A 14,685-nucleotide genomic window follows, 5' to 3' on the forward strand; every position below is an offset into this window, starting at 1 on the left:
CTAATTACATACAATACTTAACTCAGTAAAAAATATGATATGCATCTAAATCATTATCTCAAAAAGCATTAATAATAGTTTTTAAAAAGTTCTTAAGTCCTGGCGGTTGAATTGTAAAGCCTAATGGCATTGGGGAGTATTGACCTCTTCATCCTGTCTGAGGAGCATTGCATCGATAGTAACCTGTCGCTGAAACTGCTTCTCTGTCTCTGGATGGTGCTATGTAGAGGTTGTTCAGAGTTTTCCATAATTGACCGTAGCCTACTCAGCGCCCTTCGCTCAGCTACCGATGTTAAACTCTCCAGTACTTTGCCCACGACAGAGCCCGCCTTCCTTACCAGCTTATTAAGACGTGAGGCGTCAGGCGCATAAATGTATGGAAAGATATGGGCATTGTCTAGGCAGAGGGGATTGGTTTAGTTGGCCATTTGATTACTAGTTTAATTGGTTTAGCACAACATTGCGAACCGAAGGGGTTGACCCTGTGTTGTACAGTTTTGTGATCTATGAGCATCGAAACATACAGTGAAGAACGTTGCTTGCTCCAACGACCAACACAGTCCAAAGTGTGCTGGGGGCAGCCCACAAGTGTCACCGTGCTTCCAACATAGGATGCCCACAACTTACTTTAGAACGTGGGAGGAAACTGGAGCACCCAGAGGAAACTGGAGCACCCAGAGGAAACCCACGCGGACACAGGGAGAGCGTACAGTTCCAGGAATTGAAACCTGATCGCTGCTTGCTGGCGCTGTAAAGTTTTACGCTCACCACTACCCTTGAGGTAACCGCTACCATGCTGCCCCTGAGGATTCAGTTGTGATCAAATTAATTTCTCCTTACAAATACAAAAAAAATCATTTTAACTTTCCTTGGCTACAAATGAAAGAAAGTTTAAACAAGAAGCAGCATATAAATATCCTCAGCATGAGTCGAAGTCCCCTTCTTGTCAGAAACTCTGAACCGGGTCTTAATTGAAGTTGGCTTTTCTGACTTGAAGAAACGTCAATAGAACACTATAAAATATTGACTGTGTGTTATCTGCTGAAGTCCATTTTCCTTCTCAATCAAATGGACTTTCTCTAAATAGTGTGAAGATCCCCCGGAGTGTAGAAGAATGAGGGGAGATTTGATTGAGCAGCAAAAAGAGCTGAAAATGAGACAAGTGAGTCTGTCCGGATTAAGAGAGGAGTCAGACAGGGTTGTGTTCTCTCGCCCAACCTATTCGACCTTTATAGCGAGAAGATTCTAAGAGAAATTATCAGTATTCCAGGCATGATACTAGGTGGATACAATTTGAACAAACTATGATACGTAGACGACACAGTTCTGGTAGCTACTCCAAGAGATTCTACATAAAGTCGTCGAAGAAAGTACAGAGAGGATTGACCATCGGCTACAAGGAGACCGAATGTATGGTTGTCACAAAGAAGAAAGAAATACAGAAAACTGAACTGAAAGTGGGCAACAGATCAATTAAACAAACATGGAAGTTCAATTACTTGGGGAGCACAATAACATCTGCCGGTAGGGCTGATGTTGAAATTAGAAGAAGTATTGGGATTGCTAAATGCACATTTGAGTGTTTGAGCAAGATACTAAAGACTAACATAATTTCAATGGGTACAAAACTGAAGTGCTGTGGTGCTATGCTCATTCCACACTAACATATGGAAGCGAATGATGGACAATATCGAAGCAAAATGAGGGAGGACTCGAAGCTGCAGAAATGCGTTTTTTTAAGACGAATGATGAAAATATTGTAGAAGGGCAGAGTAACTAAAGAGGAAGTGTTGCGAAAAGCCGAGATAAGAAGAGAGCTGATATCATCAATCAGAGAATGGCAGATGTAATTTCTGGAACATGTACAGAGGACAGAGAAGCTCGAACATCTTGCAGTGATAGGAAAAACTGATGGAAGTAAAGTCACCGTTGACAATGTAGGACATTCATGAGTTACATTAAGGGATGGAGAAGCAAAAGTTTTGAAGAGCTCCTTAGAACTTCACAGGTTAAAGACAGATGGAAGACCAATGGTCACCCATATCATATGACATGGCACATCATGATGATTATGATACAAACTTATGAAGGGTATAGATAGAATAAATACAAACAGGCTTTTTTCAGTGAGATTGGTTGAGATGAGAACTAGAGGTCATGGGTTAAAGTTGAAAGGTGAAATATTTAAGGGGAACATCTCTCAGAGGGTGATGAGAGTGTGGAACAAACTGGCAACAGAAAGTCCAGAATGGACTGGATGGGCCAAAGGGCCAGCTTCTGTGCTGTAGTATTCCATGACTCTATGACACTATACAGGCACATTGACTGCTAAAGCGGCACTTCCTCTTCAAGGACGAAAGCTCCAGTCAAATCACCAGTACAGAATCTGAGAACATAACGTAAAGTCAGAGTCAAAGTTCAAAGTAAATTTATTGTCAGAGTACATATATGGCACCAAATACAACCCTAAGAGTTATTTTCTTGTGGGCATTCACAGTAAGTACAGAGAAACCTAATAGAATCAATGAAGACTGCGCTCAACAGGACGAATAAATACCAATGTGCCAGAAACAACAAACTGCAAATACAAAAAGAGAAAAATATATAATAATAATAACAAATAAATTAATTAATAAGCAATAAATATCTAGAACATGAGATGAAGAGTCCTTGAAAATTAGTCCCTAGGTTGTAGGAATAGCTCAGTGTTGGAGTAAGTGAAATTGAGTGAAATTATCCCCTCTGGTTCAAGAACTTGATTGTTGAGGGGTAATAGTTGTCCTGAACTCTGGTGGTGTATCTCCTGGCTCCTGTATCTCCTTTCTGATGGCAGCAGTGAGAAGAGAGCATGGCCTGGGTGGTGAGGGTCCTTTCTTGCAACAGCACTTCATATAGATGTTCTCAATGGTGGGGAGAGCAAGGCCTGGGTGCTGGGGGTGCTTGATGATGCTTTCCTGTGATAGAGCTCAATGTAGATGTGCACAATAATGGGGAAGGCTTTACCCATGATGAACTGGGCCATATCCTTTACTTTTTGTAGGCCTTTTTCCATACAAGTGCATTAGTGCTCCCATACCAGGCCAATCAATATACTCTCCACTGCACACCTAAGTTTGTCAATGTTTTAGATGACATGCTGAATTTTCTCAAACTTTTAAGAAAATAGAGGCTTTGCTGTGTTTTCTTTGTAATGGCACTTACATGTGGGACCCAGGAATGTTCCTCTGAAATTATAACACCAAGGAATTTAAAGTTTCTGACCCACTCCACCTCTAATCCCTGATGAGGACTGGTTGATGGACCTCCAGTTTTTTCCTCTTGAAGTCAATAATCAGCTCCTTGGCCTCGCTGACATTGAGTGAGAGGTTGTTGCTATGGCACCACTCAGCCAGGTTTTCAGTCTCCCTCCTCTATGCTGATTCATCACCACCTTTGATTTGACCAACAACAATGTTGTCATCAGCAAACTTGAATATGTCCTTGAAGCTGTGTTTAGCCACACAGGCATAAATATAAAGCGAGCAGAGCAGGGCTAAGCCCACAGCCCTGTGGTGCACCTGTGCTGATGGAGAATGTGGAGGAGACGTTGTTGCCAATCTGAATGGTCTTGGGTCTGCAAGTGAGGAAATCGAGCATCCAGTTGAACAAGGAGAGAATGAGGTGGAGGTCTTGGTTAGTTTTGAGGAGGTGATAGTATTGAATGCTGAGCTGTAGTCAATGAAGAGTATCCTGATGTAAGCACCTTCACTCTGCAGATGTTCCAGAGAGGAGTGAAGAGCCAATAAAGAGGGAGAGGGAGATAGAGAGGGAAAAAGCCACTCCCCCACCCAACATTACAGTACATTTTTATATGTCAAAGAAAAGAGGCAACAGGTCAATTTCTATACTTACTATACCGTCATAATGCTTCTTCTGAGTTACATGTGATTTTCCAAATTCCTGGGTCTTCTCACCAATGCACTCAAAATGAGCGTAAATTTTGGGACCAAAATGTGGTCTCTGAGTCATACTCACGTTGATTGCATTCATGCATAAGCAGCCATCTCAGTCATTTGGGAGTTTCCTGGCCTGCAATTTACTCTAAAATGCAACTTCAGGAAGACCATTGTTCCAAATTGCATTTTGAATTCAATCTACAATCCATTTTCAGATCTGAAGGCTGGTTGCGATTGAAATTAATATTTCTATATTTCATCTCCAAAATACGCCCTAACACCCACAACTTACTAACCCTAGCCCATATGTCTTTTGGACTGTGGGAGAAAACCAGAGCCCAGGAGGAAACCCACGCGGTTACGGGGAGAACATACAAACTCCTTATACACAGCAGCGGGAATCAAACGCCAATTGGTGAATGTAAGGAACCAGGAACAGCAGAACCTTACTCAGATGAAGTCAAATCAAGTCATGACTTGAATGGTGGGCTAGGCTTGAGGGACAATTGCTTCTAACGGTCAAGCTGTAACTCCCTTACCTGGCACCCTACAGGTGTTTGTCATCTCTTACAGGGTTGGGAAGTGTATGCTCATGCACTTTGGTAGAAGGAATAAAGTTGCAGATTGTTTTCTGAACAGAGAGAAAATTCAGTAATTGGAAGTGCAAATGCGCATGAAAGGCTTCCTGTAGGGTTCTGTAAAGGTTGCAGATTGAGTTGGTAACAAGCAATACAAATGCAATGTTAGCATTCATGTTGAGTGGCTAGAATATAGTAAATTCAAGGATGTAATGCTGAGGATTTATAAGACATTGGTCAGATCACATTTGGAGAATTGTGAGCAGTTTTGGGCCCCATATCTAAGAAAGGATGTACTGGCATTGGAGAGGGTCCAGATGTGGTTTATGAGATGATTCCAGGAACCAAAAGGGTTACTCTACAAGGAGTACAAGGCTCTGGGCCTATACTCACTGGAGTTTAGAAGAATGAGGAGAGATTTTATTGAAACCTATCAAATATTGAAAGGCCTAGGAAGAATGGGCATGTAGTGGATGTTTCCTTCAGTGGGGAAGACTAACATCAGAGGGCACAGCCTCAGAATGTAATGAGGTCCCTTTATAACAGAGATGAGGTGGCATTTCTTTGGCCAGAGGGTGGAGAAACTGTGGAATTCATTGCCATAGACATTTGTGGAGAGCAAGCTATTGAGTATATTTAAAATGGAGCTTAATAGTATTTTGATTAGTAAGGGCATAAAATGTTATGGAGAGAAGGCAGGAGAATGGGGTTGAGAGGGTTTATAAATAAGCCATGATTGAATGGTGGAGCAGACTGAATGGACCAAATGGCCTAATTCTGTTCCTGTGTCTTACAGTCTGTTCCTGTGGAGCAGTGTTCTGTGTTCTATGTAACATGGCCCCAAGTGATAAACTGCAAGAGAAGGGCATGAAATGATCAGAGCAACAGATGAGGAGGTGTGAGCACGGTGCCGAAGGAGCATTGTAATAATGCAACGAGTTGGAAAGAGCCGCACTGAATGCTGACAATGTCCGCTGCCTTTTAACTGTCCAGCACTTTCCAGTCACCGACCAGGGAAGTTGGGAATGCCACTTGACAATAACTACGCTCGACTGTAATGGGGTGTGATTTGTGTCTCAGAGTGAACACTGAAGGTGAAAATACTGCAGCAGGTTCACAGAGGGGAAAATCTCACCTCCAGCAGAAAGTAGCAGGTGCTCCAGCTGGTGATCGGCTGGATAAACTCTGCCCCGAGGAAGCATATTGAGCGGTTGTAGGTAGCTGACTCGCACCGAGAGGGTTCACCAACTCAGTGACAAGCCTGTTGGGGTTGGTTTATTATCGTCACATCTACTGAGACGCGGTGAAAAGCTTGTCTTGCATACTGTTCATACAGATCAGATCGTTACACAGTGCTTTGAGCTACAGGAAAGTAAAACAATAACAACACAGAGTTAAGTGTAAAAACTGCCTAGGAAGTGAAGTGCAGGAAACTAGCGCGTTCGATCGCGAGGCCAACAGTCCATTTTATTGTACAACAAAGTCTGATGACAGTGGGATAGAAAATGTACTTGAGCCAGGTGGTACCTGCTCTCCGGCTTCTGTAATTTCTGCCTGAAGAGAGGGGGGAGAAGATAAGATGTCCAGAGTGGTTGTGGTCTTTGATTATGCTGACTGTTTTACTGAGGCAGGAAGAAGTAAAGAGTCTGTAGGGGAAAGGCTAACGTCTGTGATGAGCTGAGCTGTGTCCACAGCTCTTTGCAGTTTCTTGCGGTCACAGGCAGAGTGGTTGTCATACTAAGCCATGATGTATCCAGTCAGCTTTCTATGGCGCCCCTATAAAACTGCTGAGGACCAAATATCCATGTTTATTTCTTGAGAGATACGTGCCCACCTGCCGACATTGATCTAGCTCCAGTGTCATGGTCCCTATCATTAATTCCCTATCTTGCTCCTAATTTTCTTTGATTATGCCATGGTCCCGATCATTAATTTCCCTAATTGCTTCCAATTCTCTTTAATAATGGCACACCTGGTTTCCATCAAAGACTCACAACCACTAGTTGCCAGTTGGTTGATCTTTTTTACTGTGAGTAAACTATGTTTCCCGTTTGCGTAGAACCTTTTGTTCTAAGTTTAGCTCCAGTTTCAAGGTACCTATGAGACTCTGGTTCTCTGAGTCAAAGCTCCGTGTCAAGGTTCCATATTAGGGCTCTGTGTCAAGATCCCTCCTGCTTGCTGTTCGGTGTTTACGCCCGTGTAAACATCCAAACTCAGTCTCCGTGCCTGTGTCCTGCACTTGGGTTCACTTCAGTCGCTCATTGTAACATCCAGACTGGCAATGGAGCGGGACGATTCATTCCTTCAAGGTGTCTGTGCTGTTGGTCTCAACTTGGAGTTTCCCCTTTAAATGAAATTAATGTCCAGCCTAATGGGACAGAGTGTTTCCAACCATGTGGGTCTCCAATCCCGTCATGCGACAATCCCCTGGCATATGTAGGAAAGGATATTTTAGCAAAGGCTGCCACACAAAATGAGAATCTGTTTTTTGTTCGTTCGTTATGTGCCATGTCGTATGATGTTGGTGATCACGGTCTTTCCATGACCATGATTGTTCATACCAAATTTTTCTACACAAGTGGTTTGCCATTGCCTTCTGGGCAGTGTCTTTACAAGAGGGGTGACCCCAGCTATTATCAATACTCTTCAGAGATTGTCTGCCCGGTGTCAGTGGTCACATAACCAGGACTTGTAATCTGCACCGGCTGCTCATACGACCATCCACCACCTGCTCCCACGGCTTCATGTGACCCTCATCCGGGGGGGGGGGGGGGGGGGCGGCGCGAGTTGGTGCTAATCAGGTGCTACACCTTGCCCAAGGGTGACCTGCAGGCTAGTGGAGGGAAGGAGCACCTTACACCTCCTTTGGTAGGGATGAATCTTCACCTCGCCACACATGTATAAAAAAATCTTATGTTTTTTTTTACTGTGTTTTTAAATTATTGTGTTTTTTTGCCTTACTGTGTTTTTGTACTGTATTGGGTCTGGAGTAACAATTATTTTGCTCTCCTTTGCACTTGTATGCTGGAAATGTCATTAAACAATATTAAATTTTGAAAATAATCCCAAGGTGCATTGGGGAGATTACATTATGCTCTTTGCAGATGATGGAACAAACCAGAATGAGGTGGGAGATAAATATATCAGAAATTCTCAGATGTATCTCCATCCTGCCACCAAGATCAGTTTTAGGTTCATTAATTGATTTAATAATTTGTTATTTTCACTCAAGAGATGAGCTAGGATGCTCTTTGACTCTTTTCACCTTCTCTGCCCTGGGCCGCTGCAACTTGCATTGAGATATATTATATAGAATATCTTGGGAAAAATCACACAGCAATTCAGATACAGCCTCTTCCCCTCCACCATCAGATTTCTGAATGGTCCAGGAACACTATGTCATTATTCCATTTTTCTTGCACTTCTTATTTCTTTTGTAATTTGTATTAATTTTTATATCTGTGCACCGTACAACTGAAGTACTCCAGTGGATTTCACATCATATAGACAGTGATAATAACCTGATTCTCATCCTGAGTGAAATATTGGAAGATCACTGCAGAAGGCGTCACAGTAGCGTAGCAGTTAGCCCATTGCAGCTCAGTTCTGGCATCATCCGAAAGGAGTTTGTATGTTCATCCCGTGACTGCATGGGTTTCCGCCAGGTGCTCCGGTTTCCTCCCACAGTACAAAGACCTACCAGTTAGTAGGTTAACTGGTCATTGTAAAATGTCGTGTGATTAGGCTAGTTTAAAATAGGCAGATTTCTGGATAGTATGGCTCATTGTGCTGGAAAGGCCTGTTCCACACTCTAAATAAATAAATATCGACCCATTGATGCGTGGGCCGTCTCCTACTGCGAACCACATTCTCAAGGCTTGTTCATAGATTCTGTAAAGTAATGAAGAATACTCACGAGGAGGCACACGAGGGAAGTACAAAGAAAGTTTAAGTGCAAGAAGACAAACCCAAAGAAGGCGAAAATCTGAGAGGAAGAACAAGAGGGATACACATTGAAAGGAGAAATGTGTTTTGTTCACCGGGGAAAACTGAACAGAAGGCCAGCATGAGATGGAGGCAGGGAGATCATTACAAGAACAGAGATTTCTTTTTATAATGTTACCAGTTAAAAAAAACCTCAACTTGTATTGATGAATTTGTTAGCGATGACATTTGCAAGGGCTGGCATCAACTGAGATGGAAATGCTTTTCACTCCGTAGGCTCACCTGCACCATCCAGCAAACTGCCTTTTCCAAAAAGCTCCTTTCTGGAAAGTGCAATGGGGCTATTAAAAATAAACTTCATGTCATCTTAAATGTTTCTTCTAGTTGATTAACAACCCCCACCCCATCTATTACCCCAGTCACTGGACTGCACGTCAAACGTATGAAGCCATGTTTTATAATTCTGCTTTCATTGTAAATACATGTTGGTATTTTGGTATTGATGCACATTTTATTCTATATCTGTACTTTAATCTCTCATTTATATTTATGTAATTCTTTATTCTTTATAATTGTTGAATGTTATTGTTGCATATCACACCCTGACCAACACACCACGGCAAATTCTTACACGTGGCGAATAAAGGTGATTCTGGATATCTCCTCCATCTCAGGACTGTATATAGTGAAATATATGTACTTTGATAATAAACTTATTTTAAGCTTCAGAGGCGGCAGTTAACACGGCACCAGCGACCTCCGATTAGGTTTCAATTCCTGCCACAGTTTGTAAAGAGTTTGCACATTCTCCCCATAACCATGTGGGATTCCTCCGTGTGCTCCGTTTTCCTGCTACATTACCAAGAAGCGTGGGTTAGAATGATAAAGTTGTGGGCATGTTGGGTTGGCTCCGGAGGTGTGGTGACACTTGCGGGTGGCCCCCAACACATCCTCAGACTATGTTGGCCGTTGACACATACAATGCATTTCCCTGTGTGTTTCAATGTACACGCTATTAATCGTTCATCTTAATCTTTAGAGGCTTGGAAAGCCTGGAGAGGAGTGGGTTTTTGTTTTGTTTGCAGATCTTTACTGGCACCTAGTGGCATCACTGAACTGAAAGCATATGAGTTCCGAGTCAAAAGGGTGGGTGGAAAACCACATAAGTAGAATGGGTCACCCGGGGAGTGGCGGTGTGGCCGACTTAATGTTCAGGTTCCAAAACATGTCGGTTACACACCTAAAAAGAAGAACTTGCAGGGCACTGGGGAGAGTGTAGAAGGCTGCAACTATCTGAATGTAGTCAACAGGCCAAATAACCTCCTTTCTTTAGTAACCAGATTAAAGATAAAGGATTAGCTTTATTTGTCGCATGTACATCACAGCAAACAGTGAAATCCAGCATTTGTGTCAATGACAAAAACAGTTTGAGGATGTGCCCACTTTTGGTGCCAACATAGCATGCCCACAACATGCTAACCCTAACCGGTATGTCTTTGGACTGTGGGAGGAAACCTAAGCAGTCAAGGGGGGAACGTAAAACTCCTTACAGGCAACTGTGGGAATTGAACCCCAATCCATGATGGCTAGCGACGTAAAGCATTGCATTAACCACTTCTGTATTAATCAGTTTTACTCAAACTTTGCACAAAATCGGTATATACCCCCGCAACCTAGCACATGATCTCTTCTCATTGCTACCATCAGGTAGGAGGTTCATTAGCCTGAAGACATTTATTCAATGTCTTAGGAACAGCTTCTTCACCTCCGCCATCAGATTTCAGAACGGACAATGAACCCATGTACACTACCATTATTTTCTTTGCTCTCTTTTTACACTACTTATTTTAATTTTAATATATGTATCTTATTGCATTTTATAGTTTTTATTGCAGTGTGGCAGGGTGGAGATACGTTTCTACCAAAGGAGGTGTGAGGTGCTCCTTCCCTGTGATCGCCCGCAGGTCACTCTTACCTGCTTAGGCCATGGGAGCAGCTGGTGGACATCACAAGTCCTGGTTGTGTGACCACTGACACCAGGCAGACAATCTCTGAAGAGTATTGACAATGGCTGGGGTTACCCATCTTGTAAAGACACTGCCCAGAAGGCGGCAATGGCAAACCACTTCTGCAGAAAAATTTGCCAAGAACAATCATGGTTGTGGAAAGACCACGATCATCCACGTCATTCGACATGGCTCATAATGAACAAATGAGTGAATGTATTGCTCTGTATCTCTGCTGCAAAACAAATTTCATGACCTGCTGCATGCCAGTGATATTAAATCCGATTGTGATATCAGCACCATCTGAAGTCTGGCCTGTGATAATTTACGAAGCCGAACAACAGTTGTAACAATGCAGTGTTCTGACATGAACAAAGTCACTGCGGAGACAACTGAAGCTGGTAGATATAGAAATGTTTTAATCAGCGAAAATTAGCAACACAGATCATAGAGACACTCTTGGAAAAAGAGGCCTGCTCGACCCAATATTACATGGTATTTTGTATGCTAAAGATCAAAGGCAACAGCAGGACAGTTCTACAGTTACAATGTATCTACAACACCTCCCTCGAACTGCAGGTAGTTTTCAAACACCTCCTCCTTCGCCACCCAAAATTAATGTTAATCCTCACTGACTCTAGGCCACATTCAGGCATACGCAGGTTTCTGTGGTCAAACGCAGGCCATTGTTCAGAGCTGCTGTTTAAATTCAAGCTACAATCCATGTTCAGTTCTGGAGACTGGCTGCTGTTAAAGTTAGTATTTGCTATATATCATAATTCCGGACTACGCCCTAAAAGTAGGATTGCGGAGATGAAGGTGGTTGTGTGATGCAGTTGCAGTTCAAAGTCTCGGGCCCCTCATCTGAACCCAACTCAGGAGAGGACGGAGGTGGTTCACCCCCATCTATGGTACGACAAAGTCAGCCTGCTCAGTCTTACTGAACTTAAAGAGCAGGGGAAGAAAGCTCTGAAAGCCTCTTCCAGTCACGGCAGAGTAATATTGGCAGAGGGCGGAACAGTAGCATAGCGGTTAGCACAACGCTTCACAGTACTGGTGACCCAGGTTCAATTCCCGCAGTGCCTGTAAGGAGTTTGTACATTGGGCTCCTGTCCACAATCCAAATACGTACCGGTTAGTGGGTTACTTGGTCATTGTAAATTGTCCCGTGATTAGGCTAGGGTTAAATCAGGAGATTGCTGGGCGGTGTGCTGTATCTCAATAAATAAATAAATAGAACTGTGATGAAACAACACACATAAAATGCTGGAGGAACTCAGCAAGTCAGGCAGCATCTAAAAATTGGACTAAACAGTCAATGTTTCATGCCGAGACCCTTCATCAGGACTGGAAAGGAAGAAGTCGGAATAAAGTGGGGAAAATGTTGTAACTCACAGTTGCAGAGAAAGTTGGGGAGCGGAAGGGAAGATGAAAATGAAAGCAGGTTATAATAGGTCAGTGACCAGGAAGAATTGAATAATATTGGCCAAGAAAGAGAGGTAAAGGATAGTGAGTAACAATTGGGGTGTAGGTTACAAATGAATAAAACCTGGAATTGGAATAACAGTGGACATTGGAAATATGAAACACAAGACTGGAACACAAGCTGGGACAACTTTTCTCAAACTGCTAAATTCAATGTTGAGCCAACCAAGATGTTGTCTGGCTAATCAGGTGCTCTACCTCAAATATACAGTGAGTTTTGTTGGACCTCTGTTGGGACACAGAGTGGGAGTGAGACAAAGAATTGGACAGACAACTGACAGCAGGCAAGGTCCTCTGAAATGACCTAACAAGCCTCTCAAAGACAACTAAGACCAGTACGTGGTAGCCAGGGAAGGATTAAATAGAACCTGAAGAATCCAGGTACAGATCCTTCCTTGTTTATGGCAGAGTTCTATTCCTGGTGGAGACACAAGAGACTACAGAGGCTGTTATCTGGAATGATGGACAATCTGTTGAAGGAACTCAACAGGTCAAGCAGCATCTGCAGGGGGAAAGGAACTGCCAGTATTTTGGTTCGAAACCCTGCATTGGAGCTGAGAGTAGAGAAGGGAGACATCCAGTATAAAGAGGTGATGGGACGGGTAGAGGAGTGTCTAAGGTGAATCCTGTCTTGTTCTTGTGAATTGTCCATAACACAAAAAGTTCATGTCAGGTATGTGACCATAAGCAGCGCTCCCATGTCGAAGATGGTGCCTGCAGACTTGCAGCAGGTGGTAAGTTCATAGCACTGGTCCTCCAAACACTTGCTTGTATCTATGGGCTGTACATCAGCCAGGATTTCGTCACCTGGATTAACACACACAAAATGGAACCTAGCAATTCAAACAGCATCTATGGATGGGAATAAACAGTCGATCTTTCAGGCCGAGTCCCCTCATCAGGAGCAGAAGCCAGAACAAGAACATGGGAAGAGCGAGGAGTAGTAAAAGCCGGCAGGTAAAAGGCGACACCAGGTGACGAGGAAGGTGCATGAGGGAGGGGGGTGAATGATGCGAGAAGCTGGGAGCTGATAGATAGAAAAGGTTGAAGGGCTGGAGAAGTAGTAATCTGATAGGAGAGGACAGTGGACTATGGGAGAAAGGGGAGGAGCGGAGCCAGAGGGCGGGTGATCGGCAAGTGAGAAGGGGAGAGGGTAACTAGAATGGGGAATGGTAAGAGAGGAGGAGGGGGGAGAAATTAACAATAGCTGAAGAAATCGATGTTCATGTCATTGGAGGCTACTCAGACAGAATATGAGAAGTAGTTCCCCCAACCTGATTTTGGCCTCATCATGGTGGCAAAAGATGAGCTATGTGGACTGACACGTCGGAATGGGAAGCCAAATTGGGGAAATGGATGGCCACCAAGTGATCCTGACTTTTGTGGCAGACAGAGCGAAGGTGCTTGACAAAGTATTATACGGTCAATACAACTTATGATTTCTTGAAGGAGAGATTAACAGCCTGGGAACTTCCACAAGGTGCCTGCTGTGGCAGATGGAATAGAATTTCACCGTCCCCATTTATACCGATTCCAATTACATACAGATGTAACAAAATGAAGGAGCCTCTGTCAATTTCCAGAAGCACATAAACATGACTGTTTATAATTACCAATTAATTATCTACCCAGATCAAAGAGCAATCAGCTCTTCCTGCCACATCCTCAAAGGACTGGCGCACGTTTGTCAACATTCAAGACGCTGGGATCCGGAATTAGCCAGCAACTGCAGAGAGACTGATCTCTCGGTAGAAGTCAACTCAGTATTAAATCCAGGAGGGGTATTCTGGTCTGTGGAGGCTCCGATTTCTTCCAAAATTGGCAGCTGATTTCAACATGTTGCATGCAGTACTGAGATCAAAGATCGAAGAATGAAGGATGATCGAAAGTCCAAGCGTCGAGGCAGGATGGCTGAAGCTGCAAGTCTGTGAATCTGTACCTTCATGAAGTCAGAGGCTCAATGTCTGCGCGTCAGTGAGCCCACTGGAGCAGCCTGTGCCGGGGTTGGAGGGCTGTCTGTGAGTGTGACTGGGTGGGAGGGAAGAAAGGGGCTTCTTTTGGGTTGTTACGTTGTTCTGCTGAACTTGGTGGGCACTCTATGATGGCACTGGAACGTCTGGTGACATTTGCGGGCTACATCCTCGGGTGGGTTGGCTGTTTATGCAAACGAAGCGTATGTTCCAATGTACATGTGATAAATAAATCTGAATCTGAGAGTGAAGTGCAAAGATGGATCGTCTAGGTTGCCAGGATTGGAGACCATGTCTTATGAGGATAGGCTGAGCGAGCTAGGGATTTCCGCTTTGGAGCAAACAAAGATGAGAGGATTCTTAACAGAGGTGTACAAGATCATAAGAGTCATAGATCGAGTGGACAATTAGAGACTTTTCCCAGGTCATAAATGGCTAATATGAAGGAGGCATCATTTTATGGTGATTATACAAAAGTATAGGTGAACGGGGATGTCAAAGGCAGGTTTATTTTTACAGAGTGTGGTGGGTGCATTGAACACCTTGCTAGGGTGGTGGTAAAGGTAGGTACATTCAGGGAACTTAAGAGACTCTTAGATAGGCACATGGATGTTAGAAAACTGGAGGGCTATGCAGCAGGGAAGGGTTAGATTAATCTTAGATGTAGGTTAAAAGATTGGCATAACACAGTGGGCTGAAAGGCCTGTACTTTGCTGTAATGTTCTATGAACTTCAGTCACATCACTCTTCATGGGAGACATCGAAA

General features: G+C 43.5%; 1 protein-coding gene across 1 annotated transcript in view; it reads right to left on the reverse strand.

Moving 5' to 3' along the window:
* prkar2aa (protein kinase, cAMP-dependent, regulatory, type II, alpha A) overlaps nt 1–14,685 on the reverse strand; it is a 320,293-nt gene that overhangs the window by 261,588 nt on the left and 44,020 nt on the right. The window lies entirely within an intron of this gene.

This window comes from Hemitrygon akajei, chromosome 19 (assembly GCF_048418815.1).
Source record: "Hemitrygon akajei chromosome 19, sHemAka1.3, whole genome shotgun sequence".
Classification (NCBI taxonomy): Eukaryota; Metazoa; Chordata; class Chondrichthyes; order Myliobatiformes; family Dasyatidae; genus Hemitrygon; species Hemitrygon akajei.